The sequence below is a fragment of the Coregonus clupeaformis genome, unplaced genomic scaffold (assembly GCF_020615455.1).
Source record: "Coregonus clupeaformis isolate EN_2021a unplaced genomic scaffold, ASM2061545v1 scaf0922, whole genome shotgun sequence".
In the NCBI taxonomy this organism is placed as follows: Eukaryota; Metazoa; Chordata; class Actinopteri; order Salmoniformes; family Salmonidae; genus Coregonus; species Coregonus clupeaformis.
Genome location: NW_025534376.1, coordinates 81,890 through 99,396, shown reverse-complemented (window position 1 = coordinate 99,396; position 17,507 = coordinate 81,890). Strand labels below are relative to the sequence as shown.

The following is a 17,507-nucleotide window of genomic DNA, read 5'->3' as shown; positions in this document are numbered from 1 at the left end:
ATTGAACTATATGGCTGGAGGAAAAAAAAGCAAAGCTGATCTACAGTTTGACTATACAATAACTTTTAACCTGAATGTTATTTTTTTGTATTCTTCTTTATATCGTTCGTCTTTGTTTTTGCTCGTTAACAGTTCTTGGGTCTGCCTATTTACATACCATACATACACAGGAAGACACGCACACGTAAGCCAGTTTGGTGAGGAGCATCTACATACATAAATACATACACATTTGTGTGTACTTTTTGTATAGGTCTTCAAAGTGTTGTGTTGAGGGATGGGATGGAAGGACTTTCAGTTTCAAAAGGAAAGCAGGAAAGGCTGAAGTCAAAATGAGAAAGGACTTCCAAAAGTGGTTTAAAATTACATGGGGCTGCGTCTGAAATGGCACCCTATTCCCAACTACTTTTGCCCAGAGCTATGTGGACTGTGGTCAAAAGCACTGCACTAAATTAGAGGGAGCAGGGTACATTTGGACACAGAATGGTAACAAAGAGAGATCGTGATGAAATGCAGCACAATCAACAGCAGACTCCTTCATCTAAGCATCCTTCATAGCCAGTCCCCAAACCCACCCTAACAAGAAACTGAACAATACCAGGCTTTACTAGTCACAATGTCTATCTGACAAGCAGCAGGAAAAGTAAAACAGAGGTCCTGGTCTGAAAGACCAGCAGAATCTCTTTCTTGCTCTTAGGTCTGTACTGGCAAAGTTCTGTCGGTACTGCATTACCCTTCGGAGAAAAACGGGGTAAAACTCATTTATGCACCGTTTCTGGGAGCTAAAAGGGGGACGAACCCAAAAAAAGTGATGAGGTGCGAGACAACTGTTGCCTTACGAGCAGAATCACAAAATGGTGCTGCATAGCAGAATTATGATTTCTGAAGTGGGAGAGAGAGTAGCTGACACAATTCTACAACATATCAACTGTGTATGTGTACATTGAACACAGACACAGATATCGAGGTCAACCATTACAAGTCACGACGTCATCAAGGTCCTCAGATGTATATACATGAATGGGTGGATGGGGTCGACAGGGGCCCCAAGGGGCCACAGTCTGAACGTAAGGCTGTTGCAAGACGCATGTAGGGGCCTCTCCTACACAGAGAGTGGGATGACTATAGCTAGCATAAGAAAAAAGGGAAGATTGTCTATGGAAACAAACACGTCAGAGTACTTTTGTATACTTATATAGCTATACATTATCTCTACACTAAACACACCCGCTTTCGGTCCCCTCCTCTTCAAAGCACAGAAAGATGCAGAGCAGCTCTGAGAACGTATCACGGTTGTCCTTTTGTACAAATAAATAAACAAACATTAAAAGCGATGGGAGAGGAGAGGTTCGGGTGGAGGTGGTAGGGGAATCATGAAGTTCCGATTCGGTTTTCTTGTGTTCATCTTTGTCACGCGTCAGTTTTCTTGCTTTGCTTTATTAGTTGGTTGGTGTGCAGCCATTCCACTGTTGTTGTCCAGGAGCTGGGGCATGGGCAGCGGGCAGACGGGTCAGGAGGAGGTCTCAGGTGGAGGCGTTGGAGGCGGAGGCAGCGTTGGTGGTCTGGCCGCGGTCTCCGCTGTTGGCATCTGGAATGGGAAGCAGTACAACAACACGTTACACAACTCGCCTTTAATGAGGAGAGCTCTGGGCCCTTATTCACAAAGCGTCTCAGAGTAACATTGCTGATCTAGGATCAGGTCCGCCCTTTCCATATAATGTCATTCATTATTATCTAAAGTGGAAATCTGGTCCTAGATCAGCACTCTAGACACTATACTCTGGGACGCTTTGTGAACACGGGCCCTGGTTAGTACTGGGGAAGAGACTCCTAGCCAGGAGTACTGAGAGGTAAGGGTGAGGACAGAGGAGGAGAGAGAGGTTCCCAATCCTCCACTGCCCCTAGCCCCTGCCACAAGAACTCTAGGTTACACCTATCCAACCCTGTCAGATCTACAAATGTGTCTAGGGGTCGATTTAGGAATGGCAATAGAGGGAGAGGCAGAGAAAGGGTTAGAGAGACAGAGACAGGGTGAGAGACAGAGACAGGGGTGAGAGGGAGAGAAAGAGAAAGGGGGGTGGGGGGTGTACTGACCTGAGGGTGCGGAGGCGTTGGTAGGGGTGGAGGCCCCGGGCTGATTCCCGGGCGTGGGGCGGGGATGAGGATGGAGGCTAGGGAGGGGTTACTGGACAACTCTGGGGAAGCAGAGAGAGAAAGAAACAAGACGTCAGACACAATCACCTATAGACAGACAGCACATCTTCTATTTACAACTACAGACCCAACTATCACATTCACCACCATCCTACCTGAGTCACAGCATGCATTCACTATGATTATATCGTAATCAATCACCATCATCAAATTCAGTAAGTCTATGGACCAAATTTACATACACCCAAAGTTTGCACTTGCACACTTGGATTGGTGTAAATAGTGACTAGAGGGCATTTCCAACAATATCACATCCATGACAAGAAGTGTGAAAGTGCACACTTTGTGAGAATGGTGGAGAGTCAGGATACAACCACATCTACCATTTACAACCACAGACCCAACTACCCAAACACAGTTACCTATCGACACAAATTCTACCATTTGGCCTACAACTACAGGCCCAACTTTCACATTCACCATCATAGCATATTTAGCCTTTATTTTAGCAGGGGCAGTCCCATTGAGACCAAGGTCTCTTTTACAAGGGAGCCCTGCATTACAAAGCAGCAAGGAATAGTGACACAATTACATCATAGTCACAGCATTAATTCGCTGTGATCAAATTTAAATCATAATCCTCTAATGGAGTAATAGCCACATACCCCATTATCATGTATAGAAATACAATTACTAGAACGGACATTCCTATTCAAGTCAAATTTCTGTGATGGGTAAACTGGCATCCATATTGAGTGGTCCCATGAGTGTTTCAGTCGATTTGCAGTGGTCTGAGGGGCTTTGTCCGTTCTAGTAATTCTGTAGGCGATACAGAGCTATGTCTGAGCTCCATCCATACCATGTGTGGAGAAGTTGAAGAGCAGGGGTTTCTCACGCCCGTTGGGCAGCTTGAGGTTGGGGTCCCGGAGCTCGTCGAAAAAGGTGTGGGCACAGGCCTCGAGGGGCGTGAAGCGCTGTGGCGTGTACTCCAGCAGCCGCGAGCACAGAGCGATGGCCTCAGGGGCGTGCGCGGCCGGAACACCTGAGAGCCAATCACACAAGGCTGAAACCGGTCAATGACACAGGTTAGAGGTGACACGTCAGCTAAAGCGCCTGGGTGAAGTTTCCCCCTAGGTACAGATCTAGGATCAGCTTCCCCCAATCCTAACCGTAACAATTAATGGGGAATATGCTAAACTGACCCAAGATCAGCGTCCAGAGACAACTTCACCCTACACCTGCTAAAACAATGACAGCTAAATATTACACAACGCCTGTGCAAAAACCCAATGTAATGATTTTTATTTATTTCAATCTAAGGCAGCAAAATGTGAAAACTGTGCAAGGGTGAAGACTTTCACTAGGCACTGTATATACGACACTACAGGTAGAATGACAGGGTTATAAAATGTGGTCCCACTTTAAACAAACAACTTCACAAAGCCTTATATAGCATTCATTACATTTTCATAAGCACTGCATATATGCTTCCCATTCATACACTACCGTTCAAAAGTTTGGGGTCACTTAGAAATGTCCTTGTTTTCGGAATAAAAGCAATTTTTTGGTCCATTAAAATAACATCAAATTGATCTGAAATACAGTGTAGACATTGTTCATGTTGTAAATGGCTATTGTAGCTGGAAACAGCTGATTTTTAATGGAATATCTACATAGGCGTACAGATGACCATTATCAGCAACCATCAGTCCTGTGTTCCAATGGCACGTTGTGTTTGCTAATCCAAGTTTATCATTTTAAAAGGCTAATTGATCCTTAGAAAACCCTTTAGCAATTATGTTAGCACAGCTGAAAACTGTTGTGCTGATTAAAGAAGCAATAAAACTCGCCTTCTTGAGACTAGTTGAGTATCTGGAGCATCAGCAATTGTGGGTTCGATTACAGGCTCAAAATGGCCTAGAAACAAAGAACTTCCTTCTGAAACTCGTCAGTCTATTCTTGTTCTGAGAAATGAAGGCTATTCCATGCGAGAAATTGCCAAGAAACTGAAGATCTCGTACAACGCTGTGTACTACTCCCTTCACAGAACAGCGCAAAATGGCTCTAACCAGAATAGAAAGAGGAGTGGGAGGCCCGTGCACCACTGAGCAAGAGGACAAATACATTAGTGTCTAGTTTGAGAAACAGACGCCTCACAGGTCCTCAACTGGCAGCTTCATTAAATAGTACCCGCAAAACACCAGTCTCAACGTCAACAGTGAAGAGGCGACTCCGGGATGCTGACCTTCTAGGCAGAGTTGAAAAGAAAAAGCCATATCTCAGACTGGCCAATCAAAATAAAAGATGGGCAAAAGAACACAGACACTGAACAGAGGAAGATTGGAAAAAAGTGTTATGGACAGACAAATCAAAGTTTGAGGAGTTCGGATCACAAAGAAGAACATTTGTGAGACGCAGACCAAATTAAAAGATGCTGGAGGAGTGCTTGATGCCATCTGTCAAGCATGGTGGAGGCAATGTGATGGTCTGGGGGTGCTTTGGTGGTGGTAAAGTGGGAGATTTGTACTAGGTAAAAGGTATCTTGAAGAAGGAAGGCTATCACTCCATTTTGCAACGCCATGCCATACCCTGTGGACGATGCTTGATTGGAGCCAATTTCCTCCTACAACAGGACAATGACCCAAAGCACAGCTCCAAACTATGCAAGAACTATTTAGGGAAGAAGCAGTCAGCTGGTATTCTGTCTATAATGGAGTGGCCAGCACAGTCACCGGATCTCAACTCTATTGAGCTGTTGTGGGAGCACCTTGACCGTATGGTACGTAAGAAGTGCCCATCAAGATTGTGGGAGGTGCTTCAGGAAGCATGGGGTGAAATCTCTTTAGATTACATCAACAAATTGACAACTAGAATGCCAAAGGTCTGCAAGGCTGTAATTGCTGCAAATGGAGGATTCTTTGACGAAAGCAAAGTTTGAAGGACACAATTATCTCAATTATTATCAAATCATTATTTCTAACCTTGTCAATGACTACATTTCCTATTCATTTTGCTATATTTCCTATTCAAACTAATTTCATGTATGTTTTCATGGAAAACAAGGACATTTCTAAGTGACCCCAAACTTTTGAACGGTAGTATATATATATATATATATATATATATATATATATATATATATATATACACACACATACATACACACACGGCATAATCCTATGAATGGTTTCAGAAGCATTTAGACTTAAAGGGTTTATAAGTCGCTCTGGATAAGAGCGTCTGCTAAATGACTAAAATGTAAATGTAAATGTCAGTGACTGTTTAAAGTGGGACCTAAAATGTCTAGTAGATTCACTTTTATTCAGAAGCCCACAGGCCAGAGGACAGTGCAGTACTACACCACCAGAGGGAGTGTAAACATGTCTTAAAGGCGCTGCATGATCAATCCGATGTCTGCATTGGCCGTGCAGCATTTAAGGTTATATGGCCTCTGCAGAAGTCAGGGCATTCATACTTCTTGCACTTCACAGAGCAGCACAAAGCTGTTGAAGGAAGTTGTCAAGGAAGTGAGTTTGTGTTTATACAGGACCTCCCACCCTCACCTACCGTCAACCAATCATGTCAATGCGGAGCTATACGGAGCCCTCCGCATTGTTACAACATTTGAGAGGCGCGCATAGATGCGGTATGGAGCTCAAGTTGGCCTCTGAGTTCCTCCGTCGGCTCCGCAATTGCGTCACACCATCCATACGGCACCTCCGACCACATTTTCGGATCAAGCATAAATTGGCTCTTACAGAGGGGAGAGCTGGAGTAAAACTGTGGGACAAATACGCGGTCCCAATTTGCTCCCTACCTTTATCCCTTCCCCTTGGCCCTAACCCTTCGATGTTTGCAGATTTGTAAGATGGAATACTTTCCCAACCCTTCAGATCTGGAAACATTGAAGGGTTAGAGCCTATGGGGAGAGCAATAGTCAGCGGATTTGGACCAGCTGTCCCTTTTGCCACCAATGTGGTGAAGTACATGCTGTTCAACCTGCAGATTCTAGAACAAGCTCTGTGTGAGTATGTGTGTGTACCCTGCTGTTCCTCTGCTTGCCCCTGGGGCTGGTGAAAGCGTTTAACATGCTTAAGAACACTGGAGTTCACTGATGCATGAGTGAGATTTGAAGACGGGGGAGAATCCGAACTTTCTCTTAAATTACATTTTCACTCAGTGACAGAGTGAGAGACAGTCAGATGTAGGCGACAGAGATTTTAAAATAGTAAAAACGGTTCCTGTACCTGTTGACTCACCTTAGTCCATGGGTGTGCCTTGATCTGAGGGAACTTAAACTCAGTGTAGTTGGGATTCATCTCTCTGATCTGCTCCCGAGTGGGAGTGCCGAGAACCTGGGGAGACACGGAGACAGAGAAACCGTTTGCCCATCGATACGTACAACTATGTACATTTGAAGTATTTGGTGTGTACTTAGTACTTGCATGGCAAAACAGAAGTTTATCACTCATTACATTACCAACAGGGTTGTTCTCAATTCAGAATTTGGGAATTGACTCCCATTCAACTCGAGTTGAAATTCTAATTGGATTGGCCACACCCCACAGGATGTAGAGTTTGAGTGACATGAAATATAATTTCATTCAGTACAATTCAAAGAAATTCCACTCAGTCATAGAACATGGGAGTTTCATTGAATTTGACAGGTCACACTTCCAGACACCAAAGAATACATCACTTTTCTCTGGAAACAATGTTCATACTCTTTTAACCTTAGTGCTTAGAATAGCCAATTATATTTCCACCAACCATTTAATTTGTTTGGCTTCTTTTCGAAGGCTTTAGGGTCAACTTGAGGGATAAACAAATGTAAGTGATTAATGAAATATAATAACTTAGAATACTCGCATACAGGTTTTGTTTAGCTTGAAAATCAATTGTTTCATCAATATTTTATATGCATGTATATAACGAATGTTTTATGTTTTATGTACAATATGTACATTGAACAAAAATATAAACGCAACATGATAAAATGTCAACGATTTTACTGAGTTACAGTTCATATAAGGAAATAAGTCAATTTAATTAAATAACTTAGGCCCTAATCTATGGATTTCACATGACTGGGAATACAGATATACATCTGTTGGTTACAGATACCTTAAAAGAAAAGCTAGGGATGTGGATCAGAAAACCAGTCAGTATCTGGTGTGACCACCATTTGACTTATGCACACATCTCTTTCGCATAGTTGGCTTTTGATTGTGGCCTGTGGAATGTTGTCCCACTCCTCTACAATGGCTGTGTGAAGCTGCTGTAAATTGGCGGGAACTGGAATAAGATGTCGTACACGTCGATCCAGTGCATCCCAAACATGCTCAATGGGTGACATGTCTGAGAGTATGAAGGCCATGGAAGAACTAGGACATTTTCAGCTTCCAGGAATTGTGTACAGATCCTTGCGACATGGGGCCGTGCATTATCATGCTTTAACATGGAGGTGATGGCGGCGGATGAATGGCACGACAATGGGCCTCAGGATCTCGTCACGGTATCTCTGTGCATTCTTTTGGTTGACTGTCTGTTTTACAGACTGTCTGTCTAAAACAGACTGTCTGTCTGGCTTACCATCTGTCCGTCTTACGTCTGTCTGTTGACATTTGAAGGCAGGTGTTTTTACCTTGATGATCTCCACCAGCTGATCCACCCCACTGTCGCCGGGAAAAATGGGTTGCCCTAGCAACAGTTCTGCTAGAACGCAGCCAGCGGACCATACATCTGCAGAGGATGGAGAAATACTGTGAGGACTCACACACAGACACACTAGTAGTGGGAGTGTACCCTGGAGGTGTAGTTGGTGTAATATGTAGGTAGTCAGTGTAAGGTGTTAGTAATGGGAGGTGTAGTCAGTGTATGGTGTTAGTAGTGGAAGGTGTAGTCAGCGCAAGGTGTTAGTAATGGGAGGTGTAGTCAGTGGAAGGTGTTAGTAGTGGAAGGTGTAGTCAGTGTAAGGTGTAGTAAGTGTAAGGTGTTAGTAATGGGAGGTGTAGTCAGTGTAGCGTGTTAGTAATGGGAGGTGTAGTCAGTGTAGCGTGTTAGTAATGGGAGGTGTAGTCAGTGTAGGGTGTTAGTAGTGGAAGTGTACCTATGCTGGAGGTGTAGTCAGTAGTGGAAGCGTACCTATGCTGGAGGTGTAGTCAGTGTAGGGTGTTAGTAGTGGAAGCGTACCTATGCTGGAGGTGTAGTCAGTGGCCCCAAAGATGAGCTCGGGGGCTCTGTAGTACCGTGAGCAGATGTAGGACACATTGGGCTCACCACGGACCAGCTGCTTCGCACTGCCAAAGACAACCAATGATGAGTGAAGGAAGGAAGGAAAGGAATGAAAGATAGCGGGTAAGGATGGTCAAAAGGAGGATTTAAGACTTCAAGGATTTGAGTTGAAACTGCGCTTTCTTTTATGTATACCAGTTAGTAGTTTCCTCAATTCCTCTCAAATAAAAAAAGGACGTAGGAAGCAAGGATTTGACAGCTAGTAATGTTTTCAGACACAGCCCCAACCTAACCCAGCTCATAGAAATATAATTACTAGAACTGAGGGGCTTTGTCCATTCTAGTAATTATATTTCTATGAGCTGGGCTAGGTTGGGTCTGTGTCTGAAAACATTACTAGCTGTCAAATCCTTGCTTCCTCCATCAATACGGCTCCATTGTATTTCAATCTTCCAGCCCACCTGCCAAAGTCACAGAGCTTGAGCACGGCTGTCTCCGGGTCCAGCAGCAGGTTCTGGGGCTTGATGTCCCGATGGCAGATCCCAAAGGAATGGATGTAAGCCAAGCTCCGGAAGAGCTGGTACATGTACAACTGCAGAGAGAGACGTGGAGACACACACACAAATTAGTACATGCTCTAAGCTAGCTAAACATAATGACATGAGTCGTAGGCCTATAGAGCAGCAGCAATTCCTCCTGCCTCGTAATCAATGGGCTAAAAATAACAGCGTGCCAGTGTCCAAATCCCCAGAAAGCCCCAGCCAGCAGGTAGCGGTCCCTGGCTCTGACTCCAGTCCAGTCCTTTGTTTATGCCACTACTTCCACTTCCTTAAGTGGCAAGTTGGAAAGGCAGAGACGACGGGGTGCTATAATAAGGCCGCTGACGCCATCTCAACTGGCCGCTACACGATGACGCAGGACAGCATGGTGAGGAGGACATGCCCAGAGGAGTCTGTCTGCCCAGACACACATAACCACATGCACTTTTGGGACAATTCTGTACCGAGCAAACGAAATCAAGAGCAGCTCAAGTATTTGACATTCGTATTTGACCCAGGTCTACCACATAGTGCATCTAGAGCAGTGTTTCTTAACTCCAGTCCCCCAGTACCCCAAATAATACACATTTTTATTGAAGCCCTGGACAAGAACATCAGATTCAACTAGCCAACTAATCATCAAACCCTCGATGAGTTGAAACTGGTGTTTTTGTCCGGGGCGACAACAAAAATGTGTGCTGTTGGGTGCTCGACCTGAGTTGAGAAACACTGATCTAAAATGAACATACAGAGAGAGTAGTACCTTGAAGGGATAGACTCGAGGTGGTCTTACCTTCACATAAACCATGGGGAGGGTCTGCTTGGCTCGGCTGTAGTGTCTGGCCACTCTGTACACCGTCTCAGGAACGTAGTCCAGAACCAGGTTGAGATACACCTCGTCCTTCTGTAACACACACAGACAGAGAGGACATTTAGAGTATGGGTCAGACTTTGGGAAAGTGGGCTGAGGAGGTTAGAAGCATATATGAATTCCTTTGGAGTGATCACAATGTAACATGGTTCATGTTCATTAGGCACCAAACGAAAGAAAACGGACTGAAACATTGGAGGGGCTAACGGGTCTTGTCCAATAAGAAAGGCTCATTTTTCGTTTTCTGTTGCAAAATACACGTTTCATTGTGTGCCTAATGAACACTACCCAGGCCTCGCTGGGTGACTAAACAGGCCAGACCGAGAGAAAGAAAAACGGTTACTGTTTGATCTGGCAGAGACACTAAGCTAGACTTAACATCAAGGGAGTCAGATGTTGTTTTCTTTGGCAGGGCAACAGACGAACAGATGACTGTTCTAGTGAGGGCAATGGGATATCACACTTTCTCTATGAATCCATCCCTGCAGATGTCTTCAATGAACCGCTAAAAGTTCAAGAACGATCACATATACACGCAGTGTAGAAAATATTAAGAACAGTGAGTTGCCCCCTTGTCGCCCCTCAGAACAGCCTCAATTCGTCGGGGCATGGACTCTACAAGGTGTCGAAAGCGTTCAACAGGGATGCTGGCCCATGCTGACTCCAATGCTTCCCACAGTGTCAAGTTGTCTGGATGTCCTTTAGGTGGTGGACCATTCTTCATACACATGGGAAACTGTTGAGTGTGAAAAACCCAGCAGTGTTGCAGTTCTTGCCACAAACCGGTGCGCCTGGCACCTACTACCATATCCCATTCAAAGGCACATCAATATTTTGTCTTGCCCATTCACCCTCTGAATGGCACACACACAATCCATGTCTCAATCTTTAACCGGTCTCCTCCCCTTCATCTACACTGATTGAAGTGGATTTAACAAGTGACATCAAGTGTATATACAGTACCAGTCAAAAGTTTGGACACACCTACTCATTCAAGGGTTTTTCTTTATTTTTACTATTGTCTACATTGTAGAATAATAGTGAAGACATCAAAATTATGAAATAACATATGGAATCATGTAGTAACCCAAAAAGTGTTAAACAAATCAACATATTTTTTATATTTGAGATTCTTCAAATAGCCACCCTTTGCCTTGATAACAGCTTTGCACACTCTTGACATTCTCTCAACCAGCTTCACCTGGAATGGTTTTCCAACAGTCTTGAAGGAGTTCACACATATTCGAGGGGCACTTGTTGGCTGCTTTTCCTTCACTCTGCGGTCCGACTCATCCCAATCCATCTCAATTGGGTTGAGGTCGGGGGATTGTGGAGACCAGGTCATCTGATGCAGCACCAAACTACTTTCCTTCTTGGTAAAATAGCCCTTACACAGCCTGGAGGTGTGTTGGGTCATTGTCCTGTTGAAAAAATTCTAATGAAATCACAGACAGTGTCACCAGCAAAGCACCCCCACACCAGAACACCTCCTTCTCCATGCTTTACGGTGTGAAATACATATGCAGAGATAATCCGTTCACATACACAGTGTCTCACAAAGACACGGCGGTTGGAACCAAAAATCTCCAATTTGGACTCCAGACCAAAGGACAAATGTCCACCGGTCTAATGTCCATTGCTCGTGTTTCTTGGCCCAAGCTGGTCTCTTCTTCTTATTGGTGTCCTTTAGTACTGGTTTCTTTGCAGCAATTCGACCATGAAGGCCTGATTCACACAGTCTCCTCTGAACAGTTGATGTTAAGATGTGTCTGTTACTTGAACTCTGTGAACCATTTATTTGGGCTGCAATTTCTGAGGCTGGTAACTCTAATGAACTTATCCTCTGCAGCAGAGGTAACTCTGGGTCTTCCATTCCTGTGGCAGTCCTCATGAGAGCCAGTTTTATCATAGCGCTTGATGGTTTTTGCGACTGCACTTGAAGAAACTTTCAAAGTTCTTGACATTTTCCGTATTAACTGACCTTCATGTCTTAAAGTAATGATGGACTGTCGTTTCTCTTTGCTTATTTGAGCTGTTCTTGCCATAATATGGACTTGGTCTTTTACCAAATAGGGCTATTTTCTGTATACCTTGTCACAACACAACTGATTGGCTCAAATGCATTAAGAAGGAAAGAAATTGCACAAATTAACTTTTAAGAAGGCACACCTGTTAATTGAAATGCATTTCAGGTGACTACCTCATGAAGCTGGTTGAGAGAATGCCAAGAGTGTGCAAAGCTGTCATCAAGGCAAAGGGTGGCTATTTGAAGAATCTCAAATCTCAAATATATTTTGATTTGTTTAACACTTTTTTGGTTACTACATGATTCCATATGTGTTATTTAATAGTTTTGATGTTTTCACTATTATTCTATAATTTAGAAAATAGTAAAAAATAAACAAGAACCCTCAAATGAGTAGGAGTGTCCAAACTTTTGACTGGTACTGTATGTTTAAACTGTATATCATCTGTTCCTACAAACAGGAAATAAAAAAGGCTAAGTCAGGCTTAGAGGTGTTTGCTCCCTGTGCTCAGCCTTATTAAGTCTTCTCAAGACACACACAGTCACACGCACGCACGCACACACACACAGAGACACACACACACACACACACACACACACACACTTTCCGATAGACCCATGCACTAAAATAAGCCCAACACAAAGGATTGCTCACTCTCCTGCCTGCCTCACTACGGCAACAGCAGCTCCTAAATTACCCCTCTGATTGGCTCATCGGCTCACACAGAAGGCAGGTGATTGGATCCACGCCTTGCTCCCTCCTGACCATGTAAATAGCTGATTGGTTTGACAGCAACAGGTAGTGACTGCTCAGTGCTCTGCCGCAAGCGACAGTGTGTGTGGTCTCCTCCTGTCTATTTTCTGCATTTGCCAGTATTCGCTAAATGAACTCAGAAAAACATAGGTCATCTGTTAATCATGTGGTAGGCAATGTTATTAGACTGGAAAAATGTGGCACAAATGTTATAAAAATCATTTCCTTTTTAGATGGGGTATGTAGTTTGTGTGCCAATTTGTGCCATGGCTGCATGAGTCTAAATGAGATTCTGTTTTACAGAGTCTCACTACAAGCCTTGTATATACTTATAATGACACAATGCTGTGCTTCCCCAATCAAGTTAGGAAAGGCAAATCTGTTTCAACCAGACTACGAAGAACCCTGATTAACCATTAGATGGTGGGAATTAAACAGTAAACAAGTAGCAATTTTGTGTATTTTCCGGAATGGTACAGTTAAGCAATAACGCCCGAGGGGGTGTGGTATATGTCTAAGGGCTGTTCTTATGCACGACGCAAAGCGGAGTGCCTGGATACAGCCCTTAGCCGTGGTATATTGGCACTATACCACAAACCCCGGAGGTGCCTTATTGCTATTATAAACTGGTTACCAACGTAATTACAGCAGTAAAAGTACATGACATATCACGGCTTTCAGCCAATCAGCAATCAGGGCTCGAACCACCCAGTATATAATAGATATTAGATACTATAGGAGAAAAATACCTGAGGGGTGGGATTAAAGAGCTTATGTTCAATAATGTATTATTGTTATGTGATTGCTGAATATAAAAGTACCATGTACACTACCAGTCAAAGGTTTGGACACACCTATTCATTCAAGGTTTTTTCTTTATTTTCACTATTTTCTACATTGTAGAATAACAGTGAAGACATCAAAACTATGAAATAACATATGGAATCATGTAGTAACCAAAAAAGTGTTAAACAAATCAAAATATATTTTATATTTGAGATTCTTCAAATAGCCACCCTTTGCCTTGATGACAGCTTTGCACACTCATGGCATTCTCCAAACCAGCTTCACCTGGAATGCTTTTCCAACAGTCTTGAAGGAGTTCCCATATATGCTGAGCACTTGATGGCTGCTTTTCCTTCACTCTGAGGTCCGACACATCCCAAACCATCTCAATTTGGTTGAGATTGTGGAGGCAAGGTCATCTGATGCAGCACTCTACCATTCTCCTTCTTGGTAAAATAGCCCTTACACAGCTTGGAGGTGTGTTGGGTCATTGCCCTGTTGAAAAACAAATGATAGTCCCACTAAGCCCAAACCAGATGGGATGGCGTATCGCTGCAGAATGCTGTGGTAGCCATGCTGGTTAAGTGTGCCTTGAATTCTAAATAAATCACAGACAGTGTCACCAGCAAAGCACCCCCACCACCATAACATCTCCTACTCCATGCTTTACGGTGGGAAATACACATGCAGAGATCATCCATTCACCCACACCGGGTCTCACAAAGACACAGCGGTTGGAACCAAAAATCTCAAATTTGGACTCCAGACCAAAGGACAAAATTCCACCGGTCTAATGTCCATTGCTTGTGTTTCTTGGCCCAAGCAGGTCTCTTCTTCTTATTGGTGTTCTTTAGTTGTGGTTTATTTGCAGCAATTCGACCATGAAGGCCTGATTCACACAGTCTCCTCTGAACAGTTGATGTTGAGATGTGTGTTACTTGAACTCTGTGAAGCATTTATTTGGGCTGCAATTTCTGAGGCTGGTAACTCTACTGAACTTATCCTCTGCAGCATAGGTAACTCTGGGTCTTCCATTCCTGTGGCGGTCCTAATGAGAGCTTGATGATTTTTGCGACTGCACTTGAAGGAACGTTCAAAGTACTTGATATTTTCCGTATTGACTGACCTTCATGTCTTAAAGTAATGATGGACTATCGTTTCTCTTTGCTTATTTGAGCTATTCTTGCCATAATATGGACTTGGTCTTTTACCAAATAGGGCTCAAACGCATTAAGGAGGAAAGAATTTCCACAAGTTAACTTTTAACAAGGCACACCTGTTAATTGAAATGCATTCCAGGTGACTACCTCATGAAGCTGGTTGAGAGAATGCCAAGATTGTGCAAAGCTGTCATCAAGGCAAAGGGTGGCTATTTGAAGAATCTCAAATATAAAATATATTTTGATTTGTTTAACACTTTTTTGGTTACTACATGATTCCATATGTGTTATTTAATAGTTTTGATGTCTTCACTATTATTCTACAATGTAGAAAATAGTAAAAATAAACAAAAACCCTTGAATGAGTAGGTGTTCTAAAACTTTTGACCGGTAGTGAATGTCTGCTGCAGAGAGACAAGAGAGAGCATGAGAAAACGGGCTTTAATCAGTCATGGAAATAAAAGTGCTGAAAACAAATTGGCTCACTATTTAAAAATAAGATGGAGAACAAGCTATGAAGGAAAAATAGTGGAGTTTTGGTGCAGGTACAGCAGACTAGCGCAAAAATAATATTGCCATATTGTCTAAAATAATATCTGGAGTCAAAAATAATACCCCGATAGCTGTATTAACTTTTTCTCCCATCACAAGAGGAGGCGAGGAAGCCACTTGAGAAGCACCCGTGGTCAGCCAGAGAGACGTAATCCCATCACTGGGCAGAATAGGACAGCAGCCTGTGGTCTGGTCACATAGCAGGCTCCGGTTTCCTCTGGCCCACATCCAGAGGCCAGACACCCAGCGTCAGCATACCCACCACATTGTGCCAGGCTGCAGGATCACATCACATTAAAACACATACGCTACAGGTCATAATGGCAGACTGGCTGTGTCTCTCAGTCTACGGAAATAGACCTACACTGCACACCACCATTGGCCAGGTCAGTCTGTCTAGCCACAATGACACAAATACCATATACATTAGGATTTACTTCCCCAATCCTAATGTCCCTTTGTTAATGTATATCCGAACTAGGGCTGTCCACGACAAAAAAAAATATCTTGGTCGTCTGTTCTTTCGACCAATCGATTGGTCAACATTTTTAAACATGTATTTTTTCATATATTGACACATCCTATGTGTTTTAATCAAATCAACTATATTCACTGAGCTTGTCTGATGCTTTAAGCACACTGTTTGACTAAATAATTAAGACACACAAATGACTTGAGGGAGTCCGACCAGCAATTGATTTGATTGTGCCGGGCCGGGCTCAGACTTGCTGCGGTGTAAAAAAAGAAATGACCAAGTGACTGTGTGACTAGCACCCGTTGTCGCTCTCTCCTCCCTGCTGCAGTCACCACCACAGAACATCAAAGTGTTTATCGCGCTGTCCATGTTGCTGAAGCTGCAACATAATTACAGCCATTTCTGACTGAAAAGTTCTGTTACCGAAATCCCTCATTTGTTTAGGAAAAACATTCCCTACTCCCTCAACCCTTGCTCTCTTTACGTGACATGTATGCATCGCATGCACATGACCAAAGACCTATTTGCACGGGACTAGTATTACTAGAGAACGTTGGTTATGTAATTATTACTCCAGAATGTCCGTTATTCCAGCGGACGGGATCAGTTTTTTTCCAAACTGCCCCCTGTAATTATATATTTTTTTCTAAATTCACAGTTACGACGGAAGCCTGGAGGTTTTTATTTGAGGCGTAAAGATACAGTATTTCAACATGTCCAGGTGATTGGGCCACAATGATAACTTGAGCTTGGTTCCCAAGTTTCTAAACCATACCAAACCATCTTTGGTATAGTGTCGCCATAATATTTGAATTGAGGAAGTGTGATCATAATCATTAGGATATTTTAGCGATGCGCAGTATGTCCTAAATGGCCCCGAGCCTTCAGATGTGAGCTAAACAGTGCAATTGCACTTGAGATGCGTTTTAAGGCTATGGATGAGAAAGTTAACTTTTCATTTCCAAACGTTTAGGTCAGTTGTATGCTGCTTTGCGATCTATTAACAGCAAAGGCTGCATTAAACAGGCTCAATATTTTATACTGATGCATTTGGCAATATTCAATTCATATGCACAAAACATAAACAACTGTGAAAGTTGATAGGCTACATGTAGGCCATTCATATACAGCTTATGCGCAGCACTTTATCTAATCAGTTATTGTTTTCTTGCGCAAACCGCAAGCAAAACCTGCCAAACTCAGATATTTCTCTCAAAACACTGGGATGTCGATTCGCTCGGGACTAGTATTATCAGAGGACCTTGGAGTTCGCCAAAAAAACAGTAGGTTATTCTGGCTGGAATTGTTACTCTCCTGCCACGTAACAATTACTGCCATGGTAGATTTGGACGGGACAAAGATTACAGATGTGGTGTTTTGTGCTCGTACACATAATTACATTACCCAACCTCCCCCAGTAAAACTAATCCCATCCGAATAGGGCACAATAGGGCATGACCTATAGCATATCATAATAACATTAATAAATTGGTTATAACAAACTCTGAACACCGTAACACGTGACAGCAAAATGGATGCAGAGGACGTGATAAATAAACTCGCAACGGGGGAATGTTTACTGGTGGCTCAGGAGGTAAAGGGAAAGTAAGTGTTATGGTTATTTGACTAGTTGTGGAAAATACTGGAGATCAAGAAAAAAAAAGATAAGGAGCAAGCGCTGTTTTTTCTGACCGTTTGGAACACTAAATAAATTATAAGCGTACCAGAGAGTCTGTTGTAAAGTTTTTTTGGTAAGCCTTTATTACAGCAAAGACTAAAAACAGTTGCATTCATTCGTGAATGTAATTTCTGAAATGGAACGGTTTATTTATTGTTTAAGCTAATTATTCAAGGCTAGCTTTATTTTAAAACTAAAATGCTTGATTGCATTTAAAATCATGAATGACTCGTATGCTGTGTGATGACATGAACGAATGAATGATTGATACAGTAGCC

General features: G+C 43.0%; 1 pseudogene; it reads right to left on the bottom strand.

Annotated features, from left to right (window-relative positions):
* Positions 1-1,394: 1,394 nt before the first annotated feature.
* LOC123485980 overlaps positions 1,395-17,507 on the bottom strand; it is a 31,389-nt pseudogene continuing 15,276 nt past the window's right edge.